This window comes from Pan paniscus, chromosome 9 (genome assembly GCF_029289425.2).
Source record: "Pan paniscus chromosome 9, NHGRI_mPanPan1-v2.0_pri, whole genome shotgun sequence".
Taxonomy (NCBI): Eukaryota; Metazoa; Chordata; class Mammalia; order Primates; family Hominidae; genus Pan; species Pan paniscus.
In genome coordinates, this window is record NC_073258.2 from 100,725,566 (window position 1) to 100,743,675 (window position 18,110).

General features: G+C 33.7%; 1 protein-coding gene across 1 annotated transcript in view; it reads left to right on the forward strand.

Moving 5' to 3' along the window:
* CNTN5 (contactin 5) overlaps positions 1-18,110 on the forward strand; it is a 1,328,674-nt gene that overhangs the window by 872,144 nt on the left and 438,420 nt on the right. The gene's annotated exons all lie outside the window — the stretch shown is intronic.

The window sequence follows — 18,110 nt, forward strand, 5'->3', positions numbered from 1 at the left end:
AACAGTGGACTTCTCAGCAGAGACCTTACAAGCCAAAAGAGGTTGGTGTTGTATTTTTAGCCTCCTTTAAAAAAAAAATGTCAGCTAAGAATTTCATATTACTACAAACTAAGCTTCATAAATGAAGGAGAAATACTCTTTCCCAGACAAGCAATTACTGAGACAATTTGTCACCACTAGACCAGTCCTACAAGAAATGCTCAAAGGAATTCTAAATATGGAAACTAAAGGATGATACTTGGCATCAGAAAATGACAGATATATACAGAACTCACTGACCCTATAAAGCAACTACGTAATTGAAACTCCAAAACAACTAGCTAACACCACTATGTCAGGAATAAAAACTTACATATCAATATTAATCTTGAATCTAAATGACCTACATACCCCACTTAAAACATGTAGTGGCAAATTGGATAAATAAATAAGATCTAATGATCTGCTGTCTTCAAGAGACCTATCTCACATGTAATGACATCCATAGGCTCAAAGTAAATGGTTGGAGAAATATCTGTCACACAAATTGAAAACAAGAAAAAGCAGGTTGAACAACAACATCAAGTCAGAAATCAAAATAAAAAGTTTAATGAAAATAGAAACATAACATACAAAACCTCTGGAATACAGTGAAGGCATTGCTAGGAGGAAAGTTTATAGCATTAAATGCCTACATAAAAAATAGAAAAATCTTCAGCTGGAAATGTAATGCTGCATCTCAAAGAATAAGAAAAACAAGAACAAATCAAACCTAAATGTAGCAGAAGAAAAAATACTAGAACAGAACTAAATGAGTTTGAGGCCAAAAAATGATACAAAGGATCAATGAAATAAAAGGTTGGTTCTTTGAAAGGATAAAGGAAATTGATAGAATGCTAGCTAGCCTAAGGAAAAAAAAAAGAGAAGATTCAAATAAGTACAATTGGAAATGATGAAGATGACATCACAACTGATACCAGAAAAACAAAAAACGATCATCAGAGACTAGTATGATCACCTTGATGTACACAAACTAGAAAACCTGAAGACATAAGACAAATAGCATAGTTCCTGCTTCAATAAGTTCACTTATTCATTCACTCAATCACTGCTTCTTTCAACAAATATAAATTAAATGCCTATTATATTCTAGACACAGGCACTGATGATACAGCAGTGAAAAACAATGAATTTGCCTTTTGAAGAACATTAATTATTTTCATTCATTTTGTTACTTAAAGAATATTCCTAGAAATTATGTATTTTCATTGTGTGGTGACTACCATGTTTTTTTCTTTTACAATTTCTGCTTTATGAAATCTTACTACTTTTTATCTTTATTCTAATGATTCTCTGAGTTTAGCAGATATAGAAACATAACATTCCCAAGTAATGTTAAATTTATATCTCTTTTAAACAATTTTATATCCTGTATTTTTCTCATTTCACTTATTCTACTGAATTACTTAGAATTTCAAGATCAATGTAAAGTTGCTTCTTTAGTGGAAATGCCTCTAATGTTTCTCTATTAAGTATAATATTTGTTTCAAGTTAGAGAGAATTAATGAAACTAAGCTGTTGAGATCTTAATTTGGTTCTCAGCTTGAACATTATTAGCGTATGGAAGTGCTACTGACTTTTGTATGTTGATTTTTGTATCCTGAGACTTTACTGAAGTCACTAATCAGGTCTAGGAATCTTCTAGAAGAGTCTTTAGGGTTTTCTAGGTAAACAATCATATCTTCAGTGAACAGAAATAATTTGACATCCTTTTTCCCAATTTGGATGCCTTTTATTTCTTCCTCTTACGTGATAGCTCTGTTTGGGACTTCCAGGATTATATTGAATAGAATTAGTTAAAGTAGCCATCCTTGTCTTTTCCCATTTCTTAGTGAAAATGGTTTCAACTTTTCCCTGTTCAACCTGATGTTGCCTGTAGTTTGTCATGCATGGCTCTTATTATTTTGAAGTATGTTCCATCTATGCTAGTTTGTTGAGGGTATTTATTATGAAGAGATGTTGGATTTTATCCAGTACTGTTTTTTGCATCTATTGAGATGATCATATAGTTTTCATTCTTATATCTGTTTATGTGGTGGATCATGTTTATTGATTTATGTATATTGAGCCATCCTTGCATCCCTTGAGCAAAGCACATTTGATCATGGCAAATTATCTTTATGATGTATTGTTGGATTCAGTTTGCTAGTATTTTGTTGAGGAGTTTTGCATTGATGTTAATCAGAAATATTGACCTGTAATTTCTTTTTTATTGTCATTTTGTCCTTCCCTGATTTTGGTATCATGGTGTTACAGGATTTGTAGAGTGAGTTAGGAAGACATCCCTTCTCCTTGATTTTTTGGAATAGTTTTAGTAAGGTTGGTACCGGCTTTTCTTTGTACATCTGGTAAAATTTGGCTTTGAATTCATGTGGTACTAGGCTTTCTTTTTGTTAGGAGATTTTTTTTTTATTACTGATTCAATTTCATTACTCATTGTTGGTCTATTCAGGGTTTCTATTTCTTGCTAGTTCAATCCTGGAAGTTTGTATGTTTACAGGACTTTATCCATTTCCTCTAGGTGTTCTAGCTTGCGTTCATAAAGGTCATCATACTAGTCTCTGTATCAGTTGTGATGTCATCTTGATCATTGCTGATTCTACTTATTTGAGTCTTCTTTCTTTTTTTTTCTTAGCCCAACTAGTGTTCTATGAATTTTCTTTATCCTTTCAAAGAACCAACCTTTTACTTCATTAATTCTTTTTATCTTTTTTTTTGGCCTCAAACTCGTTTAGTTCTGCCCTAATATTTGTTACTTTTTTCTGCTACCTTTCATTTGTTCTTGTTTTTCTAGTTCTTTGAGATGCACCACTAGGTTTCTAATTAAAAATCTTATATTTTTTGTGTTTACTGATTTATGTATATTGAGCCATCCTTGCATCTCTGGAAAAAAAACACATTTGATCATAGTGGATTATCTTTTTGATGTATTGCTGGATTCAGTTTGATAGTATTTTGTTGAAGATTTAATGCTATAAACTTTAATGCTGTAAACATTCCTCTTACCATTGCCTTTGCTGTATCCCAGAGGTTTTTGTATGTTACATTTCTACTTTCATTCATTAATTTTTTTTTATTTCTGACTTGATGTTGTTGTTTAACATGCTCTTTTTTGTTTTCAATTTATGTAATAGATATTTCTACAACCCTTTACTTTGAGCCTATGGATGTCATTACATGCGATGTGGGTATCTTGAAGACATCAAATGATTAGATCTTATTTATTTATCCAATTTGCCGCTATATGTTTTAAGTGGGGTATTTAGGTTATTTACATTCAAGATTGATATTGATACATGATGTTTTGTTCCTGACATAGTGTTGTTAGCTAGTTGTTTTGGAGTTTCAAATAATTTATTTACATCTTAATACTCCCTTTTTTTCATCACTCTGTTTCCCTGCTAGCCTCATACATGTCTCCAAAGCTTTATGTGTTACTGTATCTTTATGGTCAAAAGATCTCTACAGTGATTCACAATGTCGGCTCTGGCATCAGACATCCTACTTGGAATTTTGCCTCTATTATTTACTAATTATGTAACATTGGGCAAGGTACATAGCTTCTCTGAGCTTCAGTTTCTCACAAAAGTGTCTAACTAAAAGGATATTTTAATAAGAAATGAATTAAAACACACATATAAAAATATTCATTGTATAGTGTGTGGCAGGTAGTGAGTATTCAGTAAATGGTAGCTATCATCATCACCATTTTGTCTCCATTGTCAATACTTTTTAAATGTTTTGGGTGAGATGACATTAGAACTATAAACTGGTAAGATTTTCTGAGAACTTCTTTTGGTCATACATTTTCTATTTTTTTTTTCCTTGAAATGGAGTCTCACTTTGTTGGTCAGGCTGGAGTGCAGCGGCACGATCTTGGCTCACTGCCACCTCTGCCTACTGGGTTCAAATGGTTCTCCCACCTCAGTCTCTCAAGTAGCTGGGATTACAGGTGTGCACCACCATGCCCTGCTAATTTTTTGTGTATTTTTAATAGAGATGGGTTTCACCATGGTGACCAGGCTAGTCTCGAACTCCTGACCTCAAGTGACCTGCCCACTTTGGCCTCCCAAAGTGCTGTGATTACAGGCACGAGCCACCATGTCTGACCTGGTCATACATTTTCTATTCATGAGCATAGAATGGTTTATTTTTTTCTAAATCTAAATTCAGCTCACCACTGAGGTTTATTCATTCAGGAATATCTATTAAGTACCTAATATGGTGCTTGGCACATATGCATGCAATTAATATTAGTTTAATAAAGGAAAAAGCTGTGAATTAAAAAAAACTGAACTGTTATTTGGTATACATGGTGCTAGATGCTGGATACAAGGATACATATGCTACCTTTTTATGTTATTTAATAATGGCTGTCATTTATTAAGGGTTCAGTGTAAGTTAAGGTCTGTTTTTGGGTAAAATGCAAGCGTTATCCCCTGACAATCATTTTGAGGTAGGTATTGTTATTCCTGTTACACAAGTAAGGAAATTGAGGTTTATCTAAGGTCACATGGATGATAAGTGGAAGAGACGTAATTCAAATCCATGTCTTTCTGATTCTAGAGGGCAAGCTTTTATACATTGCAGATGTGTAAATAACTTGACCTCCCACCACAATGACATGAACTGGCAATACAGAAAAGTCATTGACTTTCTAATAGTAGAAGATTAGTAAGCTTTTCTACTCCTGCTAATTTTAGTGAACCAGAGCGTGGATCTACTCCTCTGTTTTTGTACAGCCCGCAAGCTAAGGAGTTTTTTTTTTTTTTTTTTTTAACATTTTTAAATGTTTGAAAAATCCGAAAGAATAACACTTCATCACTTGTTAAAATCATATAACAGTACCTACATTATACCCTCAATTTTGCCTTTTGCCCTGCAAAGCTTCAAGTATTTACTAAGTGACCCTTTATAGAAAACGTCTGCCTAACCTTGAACTAGACTATTTGGGATGCCCTTCAGTAATGTGAGTAATGCTTATGCCATAGTTGATTTACAGAAAAAAATGTATCACTAGTAAATAGACATATTAGCCCTACACAGTTTCTGGAACTGTTTTCTTACACTTCAGTGCAAAAGAGCTAGAGCAACAACAAAACAGAAGCAAAAATCAAAAGACTACTAGTACATTGGGCTGATGCTTCATGTAAAAATGAGATTCATTCTCTCAAGAATTTATTTATATAATTAATGAAAAATTTCACACAAAAGTAACCTGTTAAAAATAAATGATTTTAAATACCCTTTTAAATGTGCAGACAATAAACTGAATCCTTCCTTAAACTTGAGTATTACCCAAAGATTATTTTACATACTAGTTGAGCCTAAATGAAGATCACAAATTAAAACTTTCTGAAATAGTTAAAAGATAGGAAAGAAAGAATTGGGCCAAGGACGGGGAGCAGATTTGCTTTAAGGCAAGGCATGAAGTTTTTAGCCAAGATGTAAGATAAGTTGAAAATTGATCACTAGTCAACTGAGTTATGAAATGAAACAGCTTCCAACGATTTTTTTAATTAAACATGGTATAAATTTTTCAGATAGAACTGTTGAGGTTATAGCTTATAAGAGAAAAAATGCAAATCTATGTTACTTGATTAAACTATACAACAGCAAATGAGCTAAGGGAATCAAGAAAGCAAGCAATTTACTTCTTCAGGTACTTGATCAGGAGGCCAGGACTATTGTGAGTGCTCTGCAATACACGAATGAAGTTGAAAACAAATTTGGCAGAGCAAAACACTCAAGCACACATATGCGAACAGCATAAGAATTCCTGTAAAGGGCTGTTTAGATTTTTACTTTGGTTATGGTATAACCATAACCAAAACCGTAACCATAGTATAATCATGGTTATACCATAACCAAAGTAAAAATTCAAAACAGTCCTTTACAGGAATTCTTATGCAGTTTGGGACTGGATTGGATTTGCAAAGGGAAAAAAAACTATTTCTTTATGAAAATGCAGTTATCAGGTTGAAAAGCATAATGTTATACTCACAGTCAAACTGTCTTAAAAATCTACTCACCAGTTAATTATGTTTTTCTCATTCGATATGTGGAAAAGAAATAACTGTGTCATCTAGAGGGGCTGTTCTAAGTAGAGTCTAGTGGAGGCAAAAATTGCCTGAGGAGTTGACAGAAACATAGCAGAGGGAAATTTCTAGTAGATAATAACTGCCATCACCCTTGGTCAGAGGAACACCGTTAGCTTTAAGACTATGGTAGTTTCCAAGAAACTCTAAATATAATTTTTTTAGAGAGAATATTTTCAAACTATTCATCTGACAAAGGATTAATATCCAGAATATCCAAGGAACTGAAATAACTCAATAGCAGAAAAACAAATAATCTGATTTACAAATGGGCAAATGAGCTGAATAGATACCTATCAAAACAAGACATGCAAATGGGCACCAGTTAAAAGTATTCAACATCATAATCATCAGGGAAATTCAAATCAGACCACAATGAGACATCATGTCATCCCAGTTAGAATGGCTGTTATAAAAAAGGCAAATATAACAGATGCTGGTGAGGATGTAGAGAAAGGGGAACTCTTTTTAATGATATTTTTGTTTTCTTTTATTGTTTGCAAATATTGTATATAGTTCTATCATCATATATAGATAATTTTGTATCTTATATATGTTTTTTATTATACGTTAAGTTCTTGAATACATGTACAGAATGTGCAGGTTTGTAACATAGGTATACACTTGCTATGGTGGTTTCCTGCACCCATCAACTCATCATCTACATTAGGTATTTCTCCTAATGCTATCGCTCCCCTAGCACCCAACCCCCCTCCCCAAGCCCGCACAGGTCCCAGTGTGTGATGTTCCCCTCCCCGTGTCCGTGTGTTCTCATTGTTCGACTTCCACTTACAAGTGAGAACCTGTGGTGTTTGGTTTTCTGTTCCTGTGTTAGTTTGCTGAGAGTGATGGTTTCCAGCTTCATCCATGTCCCTGCAAAGGACATGAACTCATCCTTTTTTATGGCTGCATAGTATTCCATGGGGTATATGTGCCACATTTTCTGTATCCAGTCTATCATTGATGGGCGTTTGAGCTAGTTCCAAGTCTTTGCTACTGTGAATAGTGCTGCAATAAACATACATGTACATGTGTCTTTATAGTAGAATGATATATAATCCTTTTGGTATATACCCAGTAATGGGATTGCTGGGTCAAATGGTATTTCTGGTTCTAGATCCCTCAGGAATTGCCACACTGTCTTCCACAATGGTTGAACTAATTTACACTCCCACCAACAGTGTAAAAGCATTCCAATTTCTCCACATCCTCTGTAGCACCTGTTGTTTCCTGACTTTTTAGTGATTGCCATTCTAAATGGCATGAGATGGTATCTCTTTGTGGTTTTGATTTGCGTTTCTCTAATGACCAGCAATGATGAGATTTTCTTCATGTGTTTGTCGGCTGTATAAATGTCTTCTTTTGCAAAGTGTCTGTGCATATCCTTCACCCACTTTTTGATGGGTTTGTCTGTTCTTTTCTTGTAAATTAGTTTAAGTTCTTTGTAGATTCTTGATGTTGGCCCTTTATCAGACAGATAGATTGCAAAAATCTCCCTTTCTGTAGGTTGTCTGTTCAGTCTGATGATAGTTTCTTTTGCTGTGCAGAAGCTCTTTAGTTTAATTAGATCTCATTTGTCAATTTTGGCTTTTGTTGCCATTGCTTTTGGTGTTTTAGTCATGAAGTCTTTGCCCATGCCTATGTCCCGAATGGTATTGCCTAGGTTTTCTTCAAGGGTTTTTGTGGTTTTAGGTCTTACGTTTAAGTCTTTAATCCAACTTGAGTTAATTTTTGTATAAGGTGTAAGGAAGGGGTCCAGTTTCAGTTTTCTGCATATGGCTAGCCAGTTTTGCAAATAGCATTTATTAAATAGGAAATTCTTTCCCCATGGCTTGTTTTTGTCAGATTTCTCAAAGACCAGATGGTTGTAGATGTGTGGCATTATATGTGAGGCCTCTGTTGTGTTCCACTGGTCTATATATCTGTTTTGGTACCAGTACCATGCTGTTTTGGTTACTGTAGCCTTGTAGTATAGTTTAAAGTAAGGTAGCATGATGCCTCCAGCTTTGTTCTTTTTTCTTAGGATTGTCTTTGCTGTATGGGCTCTTTTTTGGTTCCATATGAAATTTAAAGTAGTTTTTTCTAAATGTGTGAAGAAAGTTAATGGTATCTTGATGGGGATATCATTGAATCTATACATTACTTTGGGCACTATGGCCATTTTCATGATATTGATTCTTCCTATCCATGAGCATGGACGCCTTTTCCATTTGTTTGTGTCCTCTGTTATTTCCTTGAGCAGTAGTTTGCAGTTTTCCTTGAAACGGTCCTTCACATCCCTTGTGAGATATGTTCCTAGGTATTTTATTCTCTTTGTAGCAATCGTGAATGGAAGTTCACTCATCACTTGACTCTCTGTTTGTCTGTTATTGGTGTATAGGAATGCTTGTGATTTTTGCACATTGATTTTGTATCCTGAGAGTTTGCTGAAGTTGCTTATTAAGGAGATTTTGGGCTGAGACGATGGGGTTTGCTATATATACAGTCGTGTCTCCTGCAAACAGAGACAATTTGACTTCCTCTCTGCCTATTCGAATGCTCTTTATTTCTTTCTCATGCCTGATTGCCCTCTCTAGAACTTCCAATATCATGTTGAATAGGAGTGGTGAGAGAGGGCATCCTTGTCTGGCGCAGGTTTTCAAAGGGAATGCTTCCACCTTTTGCCCATTCAGTATGATACTGGCTGTGGGTTTTTCATAAATAGCTCTTATTATTTTGAGATAAGTTCCATCAATACCTAGCTTATTGAGAGTTTTTAGCATGAAGGGGTGGGGTGTTGAATTTTATTGAAGGTCGTTTTTGCATCTATTGAGGTAATCATGTGGTTTTTGTCAGTAGTTCTGTTTATGTGATGGATTATGTTTATTGATTTGCATATGTTGAACCAGCCTTGAATCCCAGGGATGAAGCTGATCTGATAAGCTGGTGGTGGGTAAGCTTTTTGATGTGCTGCTGGATTTGGTTTGCCAGTGTTTTATTGAGGATTTCCACATTGATGTTCATCAGGAATATTGGGCTGAAATTTCTTTTTTTGTTGTGTCTCTACCAGGTTTTGGTATCAGGATGATGCTGCCCTCATAAAATGAGTTAGAGAGGAGTCCCTCTTTTCTACTTTTTGGAATAGTTTCAGAAGGAATGGTGCCAGCTCCTCTTTGTACCACTGGTAGAATTCGGCTGTGAATCCATCTGATCCTGGGCTTTTTTTTTGGTTGGTAGGCTATTAATTACTGCCTCAATTTCAGAGTTTGTTACTGGTCTATTCAGAGGTTTGACTTCTTTCTTCTTTAGTCTTGGAAGGGTGTATATGTCCAGATTTTCTTGTTTATTTGCATAGAGGTGTTTATAGTATTCTCTGATGGTAGTTTGTATTTCTGTGGGATCAGTGGTGATATCCACTTTGCCATTTTTTATTGTGTCTATTTGATTCTTCTCTCTTTTCTTCTTTATTAATCTGGCTAGTGGTCTATTTTGTTAATCTTTTCAAAAAAACAGCTCCTAGATTCATTGATGTTTTTGAAGGGTTTTTCGTGTCTGTATCTCCTTCAGTTCTGTTCTGATGTTAGTTATTTCTTGTCTTCTGCTAGCTTTTGAATTTGTTTGCTTTTGCTTCTCTAGTTCTTTTAATTGTGATGTTAGAGTGTCAACTTTAGATCTTTCCAGCTTTCTCCTGTGGGCATTTAGTGATATTAATAGAAATAAATTTGATTTTTAACATTAGGCAGAGTATCCTTGAATTCATACAATATAGAAGAGTAGGCATTTAGGTATAGTGCTACTTATGCTACAGCTCTTCAAACTGCAGAGCACCGTCAGGAGGTTGGGGTGGGTATTTTTACATTATAGTCTTTTCTATATTCTTCAAATAAGGAACAAAACTATGTTGTCCAGTTGCCTATTATTTTCCAAAAAATGTATCCTGGAATCTTAGAATAATCCCCTTTATTGTTATGTCTTGTAATACAAAGATTGGGGCTGTATACATATATTATTAAAAATATTTTTACTTTATTTAAAAATATATCTTTTATTATATGTCAAACACTATAAAAGGCTTTAAAATGTAATTAATTATGATGTGAATATAAAGTCTTCTAATGTATAATTTAATAGATATATATGACACATTTTCTCAACTGTAATGGAAGAATATTCATTTCAGCAACTTTTTTCTATGTTAGGTTTCTGAGATAAATCATGCTAAAATTACAGAAAGTTGTAACGTTGTGAATAAGTGGGATGAATTTTTATGCTGATAACATTGTTTTGCTCTTAGAGTATCAAATCAATTATCAAAATATAACATATTTTACTTGCTATTCATTGTAATAATGGGTATTAGGAAAATTCTTTCATAAATGTGAACATACCCATTGAACTAGGTTCGAAATTATAGGTAATATAAAATTACACGTTGAAAATAGGTTCTGAACTGACAGTCATAGGCTGTGAGTTAAAATCATGAAGTTTTTAGCATCTAGAGATGTAGTCCCAGTGTGAAAAACTATCTTGCTTCAGGCTAAATCTGGCTATACAAGTGTTTTTGTTTTTTTACACTTGCAGTGTAAGAGCAGAATAGGCAGATAGTCCAATTTAACAAAGGCTGAAGTTGTGCCAGGGGAATAAAATGAAGGGAGAAAGGGGTAAGGAGTCATAGTAGTAGGCAAGAAAGTAATTATATAAGGAAATATTATGAAATAACTGAAGAGGGTAGTTAAGCGTGAAAGCTTGAGAGACAATTTAATACACCTGCGAGTTATAAGAATTGCTATACTAAACGATTTTCTGGTTTTACTATGACATCCCTTTCTCATCATAACGGATTTGTAGTACTCAAACTCTCTGTATATGATGTATTTATCCTTTCACATTTTTCTTTTTAATGCTTAGCTTTAAAATTTCCTAAGATTTTTAGTCAATTAAGACTGATCTGAATTTGGAAAAAAATGAACTTAGAAGTAAACAAATTAGGATTATTATCTAATTGTTTATGTAGATGTTAGAAATTTTATCAAATGTATAAAACCTCTGCCAGAGTTCATAGACTATATTCACGTTAAACACACTGATATACAACTTTTTCATTGTAGATTATTTATCATTTGTATTATTCAGTGTTGAAGTAGCTTTTTGTAACACATGAAATACAGAAGAAAAGACCTAAGATCAAAAATATTTTTATCACATTCTGTGGACAGTTTATCATTTCACAAAAGCAATTGCAATTTACTGTTTCACTTATGATGTAATTAAAAGTGTCTTTTTCAAGGGAAGAATATGCTGGTTTTCTTGGGTTTCTTTTTTATAATCCCTTTGGAGGACTGATTAATATCTGATAATATGTAAAGTGAAAATGGCAAGCCATAGCAAGAGATTACTCATCTGACCTGTTATATATAACCAGAGAAAAAACGGGGCTAATGAAAGTTTCATTACAATTTGTCATTGTCTTTATAGATTTTCCTTCCTCTTTCTCCAGCTGAATCTTAATTCAATTCTTATCTTCATATAATGGATGTTAGTATATTTTTTGAGATACCTATTATTAGCTCAACTGCTATTTTGGAGAGACACTTTTTATTAAAAGTTAACATTTCCTAAAGGTGATATGTTGTCCCATTCATAGGTGACTGATAACAAATATTTAAAAGAATTATAGCATTATCAAATCAAAACCACAATGAGATACCATCTCACACCAGTTAGAATGGTGATCATTAAAAAATCAGGAAACAACAGGTGCTGGAGAGGATGTGGAGAAATAGGAACACTTTTACACTGTTGGTGGGACTGTAAACTACTTCAACCATTGTGGAAGTCAGTGTGGCGATTCCTCAGGGATCTAGAACTAGAAATACCATTTGACTCAACCATCCCATTACTGGGTATATACCCAAAGGATTATAAAACATGCTGCTATGAAGACATAAGCACACGTTATGTTTATTGAGGCACTATTCACAATAGCAAAGACTTGGAACCAAGCCAAATGTCCAACAATGATAGACTGGATTAAGAAAATGTGGCACATATACACCATGGAGTACTATGCAGCCATAAAAAGGATGAGTTCATGTCCTTTGTAAGGACATGGATGAAGCTGGAAGCCATCATTCTCAGCAAACTATTGCAAGGACAAAAAACCAGACATCGCATGTTCTCACTCATAGGTGGGAATTGAACAATGAGAACACATGGACACAGGAAGGGAAACATCACACACCGGGGCCTGTTGAGGGGTGGGGGGAGAGGGGAGGGATAGCATTAGGAGATATACCTAATGTTAAATGACGAGTTACTGGGTGCAGCACACCAACATGGCACATGTATGCATATGTAACAAACCTGCACGTAGTGCACATGTACCCTAAAACTTAAAGTATAATAATAATAATAAAAGAATTGTAGGATTATATCATGTGGTGTAACAGGAAAGTATTTAATCAAATAATTTCATTGATTAAAAACATTCTAAACCAAGAGTATCATAATAGCTCTAGATTTTTTTAATGCTAATTTCAAAGCTGAATTAGTCACTTTGAAAACTCACATCTTTTCTGCCATGAGTTCTTATTCTTGTTACCTAATTTTAGTGAATGTCAGTGTCCTAATCATAAATGGACATAATAAGCCCTCCCATATCTGTTTATAAATTGATCATAGACCCACAAGTTTACAGTTGCCAATAAAACACCAAAAACCTTCGTTTTTCTATGGCTTTTTTGTCAAGATACCATTCAACACTCACATTTTTATTTTAAGAACTATTATTAAGAATCTTATTTGCTCTAGAGTGTGTTATGGTAGCCATTCTGTGCAGACAAATGACTATGTATTAGAAAATGCTAATTTAATTTTTTCTCAAAACATATGTAAGAACTGCTTTTTCTGTTCTTCCTGAGAAACTAATCTTTAATAAGATGTCCTTATTGAAGATTATTTTAAAATTCCTAAAATTAGTGTGGCTTAACTTCCAAACATTGAATTGCTTTTGTACTGGTATAGTTTTTAAAACTTTAGAATCAATCACATTGACTTTGATTTGCCAACTCTATTAAATATATGACTGCAGTGAATTTTTTACTTGCTTTTCGCATAGAAAAACAGGAATTAGTATCTACTTCCAGGAAGCCTGGCAGAGAGTAGGTATGTTAGTAGCTAGTATAACTATTTTCATTCATTTCCTTTTCTCTCTTTTCTCTTTTCTAAACATTTAGGTCAAAAACAGTTTGTGAATGAAGTTTGACTAATTTTTATTATAGGGTATTTGCATGGAATGAAAAAAAATTTACAGTGACCTGAATAATCCTGATGATAGTAACAGGAACAATGAATACAGCCAATGGAAGACTTCAATATGCAATCACTTTGCAAGTGAGGCAGCAAATACCAAGTCAGTATTACAAAACTTGTCCGTTGTTTTTACAGAAGTCATAGAAATTAAAGTTGAAGGCCTCTCATGTTGAGAAGCCAGCTCAGTTCCTTAATCTTTCATATAATATATATGACACTCAAATGTAATTAATGAAACTTTATAAAATTTGTCTCTGACACTTAGTCTAATATAATTTGCCTTTTCAATGGTCTTTTTGTAAAAAGTCAAAATCTCAATTTTATAAAAAATTTTAAAATTTGCATTAAATCGTATCTGTGTTCACAGCACTTTTAGAGAATTAATTGAGAATCCTTGGAGCACTGATAGTCTAAAACTCATTAGGGCCACCTACAGGATAAATGTATAGCCATGAATACCTCAGTATTGGCACTCCATTCCTCTTCCTTTTTCCAAACACAACTCCTATAAGCTCAACATTGCCACTTATTCAGAACAGACTTAAGACTGGGAAACATAAGTCCAGGAGACAAATCAACCACAGCGTTTTACTTCTAATTGTATAGCTTTTATTCTCCTGTCTTGAGCCTTTTCCTCACTCCTCCCCAATAACTAAACCAACCTATTATATTTAACATACATAAGATACAAGATCAGTGTCCAGAATCTCTTATGTACTATCTCTTTTGATAGTTTCAGGTACTCTATTGCCCTCCAACACTTTAAAATAATGCTTTTTAGGGAATAATTTTTGAAATATTTTTCAGGTGTTTGTGTGTGGGTACATATAGCTCACATTCTACCTACTCAACATGTCTCAGGAGGTTAAAATAAAAAGAAAAATAACTTTCTGAGTAGTTTGCCAAGTATCTCTGCCAACTCTATTATCACCTGTTATCTTTATGAAGTCTATGAAGTCTTTCAGGAGAAATCTCCTTAGGATTGGGTATATCTCTACCTTGTTTTGGCTCCTCTTAAGTTTAGAGTCAAATTTGTAGCCAACTTCCAATAATTTACAACAATATATAGTGTATATTCCTAAATACTTGTTTTGCCCTGCAGCCTTCTCACCATGCTTATTTTGTCTTCACCTAGAATTCCTCAACTATTGTTTTATTTGTTTACTTATTATTATTGAGGCAGATACATATTTTAAGCTACCTCAAATACTTCGTGGAACAATACAGGGATGAAAAGAGTAACTGAAGAATGTCAAGAAGGAAGGAAGACAAGGCAAAAAGGAAGAGAAGGAGGAAGGAAGGGAGGGAAAGGGGAGAAAAAAGGAAGGAAATAAAGGAAAAATCTAAAGTCTGTGTGTATGTGTGTTCATGTATTAATAGCTCCCATTTAGAGAAATAGTGTGAAGCGCTACATGGTAAATGTTCATGGTGTGTATTTGGTCACTCATGAGTGTGGCTGTGACAAGCTGAGCTTTGAGGACTTGGGCTTATATACCTATTTGGTGACCCAGACTCCTGTGAGCTATGAAAAGTTGGCCCAAGTAGGTATGATTAATTCATTTATATATGTATATCCTTTACAGTTTTTCTGCGTAACCAGTACCTAACACAGTTTTTAATATATAGTATGCATTGAATAAATATTTGTTAAATAAATTCATAAAATGGTTCATTTTACATCTGATCAATATGGCTCAAATCTCATATCCCAAGTCTACACTCCATCATCTAAAGCTCTTAATAACATCTATTATTGTGTGTTTTTCATTTTTTTTTTTTTTTGCGTAGTTCTTCTAGGATGAATAGGTGCAGTAATTCTCCAAGCTACAGTTCTAGTTACAGCTCTTCTTTTAAACCCTGTGTGAGCTTCTTAACTCAGAAAAAGAAAGGTCAGAGCAAAGACAAAGTCTAGGGCCTTGTGACTTTTGATCACAAAATTTCTCATCTTCTTTCTTAACTTGAGTATTTGTAAATGTGCTTTATAGTAAATCCAGAAAGATATTTACTTCCGTGTGTAATTTGAACCTGAATTTTAGAGTCTTCGTATCGTGATTTTTGTTTTTACTCCCTTTTTTTCCTGTAAAGGTATAAAATAGAACACACGAACATGTATTTTTGACCTTGTGTAATTGCAATAAAACAATTCAAGCCCATATCTGTAAAAGCACTTGGTCTTTTTTCCATTTATCTTCTTGGTACATGTAACGTGTCATCTATTAAAATAACATGATAAACACTGAACCTGCACATACATCCACCGAAGTATTTCAAAGTTCTCTGATTAAATACCTCCAAAGAAATTAACTCCTTTCTCTTCTTAGTGAGAGATGAACAAACAGTTAAATTTTCACTCAGGTTATTCATTCTAACCACCATCCCCATCAACCAAGAATTTTTTCACATAAACCATTCTGCCTTAGATCAACCATCATCTTGCTTGGCACAGGGACCACTTTTACATTGTAGATAATAATGTTTCACTTTTCTTTATGGTAGGAAAGAGTTAAGTGAGAAATGTACATACCCCATGAAAGTACAGACTTCTTTTTAGTATTTCTTTATATGTCTTCAAGAAAGAAAAAAAAATCTACTCACAATATAAAAAAATCTATTTATCTTTGGGCTTCTGGTGCTAAAGTTCCCAGGAAATAATGACGCAGAGACAATTCTATGAGGAAATGTTGAATTTTACTTGTATTAAAAGCTGGTACAAAATAAAGCAATTGGAGTGAAGTATCATCTTTTGGGTCATTGGGATCTCAAAACACAATTTAGGTCATAGTTATTCTATAATTTTCTTTTCTTTGTGTGTTTAATTTCTAGGGCATGCCTGTACTTCAATTCCTCAGAAGTAGGCATTAATTTAGGACTGTTTTCTATTAAAACAATCTTGTAAATACAATAGGTTGATTTGAAATGTCACAAAAATAAGCATAATATAAACTTGTAGTAAATGGATTGAAATGGGTATTTATGTTTTAGAAACCATTTTAAAAATTCAGTTAAAATAAATCGATATCCCAATGACCTTCCAGAATTTGTAGATTCAATGAAGATGAAAAGAGGAAAGTGAAACCACATAATCCCTAGAGATATTAAAATCAAGCATGGTGGCTTTCCCCTATAATCCCAGTACTTTGGGAAACAGAGGCCAGAGGATTGCTTGAGACCAGTCTTGGCAACATAGCGAGACTCTGTCTCTACGAAGAATTTGAAAAATTAGCTGAGTATATTGGCATGTATCTGTAGTCCCAGCTACTTGGGAGGCTGAGACTGGAGGATTTCTTGACCCCAGGAGTTACAGACTGCAGTGAGTTATGATCACATCATGCACTCCAGCCTGGGCAACAGAGGGAGGAGGCTCTCAAAATATATATTAAAGTCCTGCCACAACCACTGCCTAACTATCTTGTATTGTATTTCTAGGAGTAAAGTAAAAGGAAGTCAAATTAGAAATCTTGCCATGCTTTGATTTCATATTAAGATCACTTTTTGGAAAAAAAAAGCCTCTAAGAATCAGTCCTTTTGAGTTTAAAGCCATGTTTTGCATATATTTGTTTGTTTGTTACAAACAGTCATGTGTATGTTGTATTATCTCATACATATGAAGTTCAAAAAGAGACAAGCATAATATTTGGTAATAGAAATCAGAGCAGTAACCTTGTAGGTACATATATTTGAAAATGACTGCCTTGATTTTTACTGCTACTGAAGTTAGTGTATATATTTTTAAAATAACAATCCCCCAGAAAAGTAGAACTAGAATTGCTCTTTTTCTTTTGTCCTGCTACTTTATGAAAAGCTTAACTGTTTATAAAGAAACATTGAATTTTGTATAAAATCTTAAACACATTCTGCAATAATGAATACTTCTCTGTTTCTTTATTTGGTGTCATGTCTTCACTGCTTATTAGACCCCCATGATTTTGGATGCGTTTAAGAAGATTTGGTTATACATTCAGCAAAATAATTAGTAAATTCTTACTCATCTCAAAAATATAATATATAGAATTTTTCTTAGATTGTTATAGACTAGTAATTTATCTCCTTCATATCCACTAGTGTATTTTCTTGAGTGTTCAGTTTATTTGTCAAATTAATATTAAATTTGAAGCTCTACCTTGTATCACTACAAAGCATATTATTTTAGCATGAAATAATTAAAATATTTGAAAAATCTATTTTACAATTTATGCCTAATGGAAGAAATGGCAGAACATTTCTAAGAAGAATTTCTTATCGTGGAAACATGATTTACAGACCCAGAATTCTGGGACAGTTTGTTTATAAAAATATTGAACTCCTACCATTTGCAATAAAGTAGTCTAAAAGTTGTCTTATTGATCAACCTAGCCCAAGAAAAAGGAAAGGGGCGTAAGTACTGAGATATAAATAGTTTAATAAGCAATAATAGAATTATAATTTAAATTACACATCATTCCCTTTTGGACCATTTTCCTTTTAGGAAAGTCTTTTCAAATTGTGTAAATGCAACATAGTTTAAGGGAAGGCCATTGATCTCCAATACTATAATCCCTTTTACATAGAAGTGGATATTTCGTTAACTAATGCTCCCAGACTAATCAAAATGGATGAGAGTAGTTAATTCACAGAGCCCATTCTAGGCTTTCATAAAATGAAAGTCACATAACTTTCTTATTCACATTTATAGAAAAAGAATTC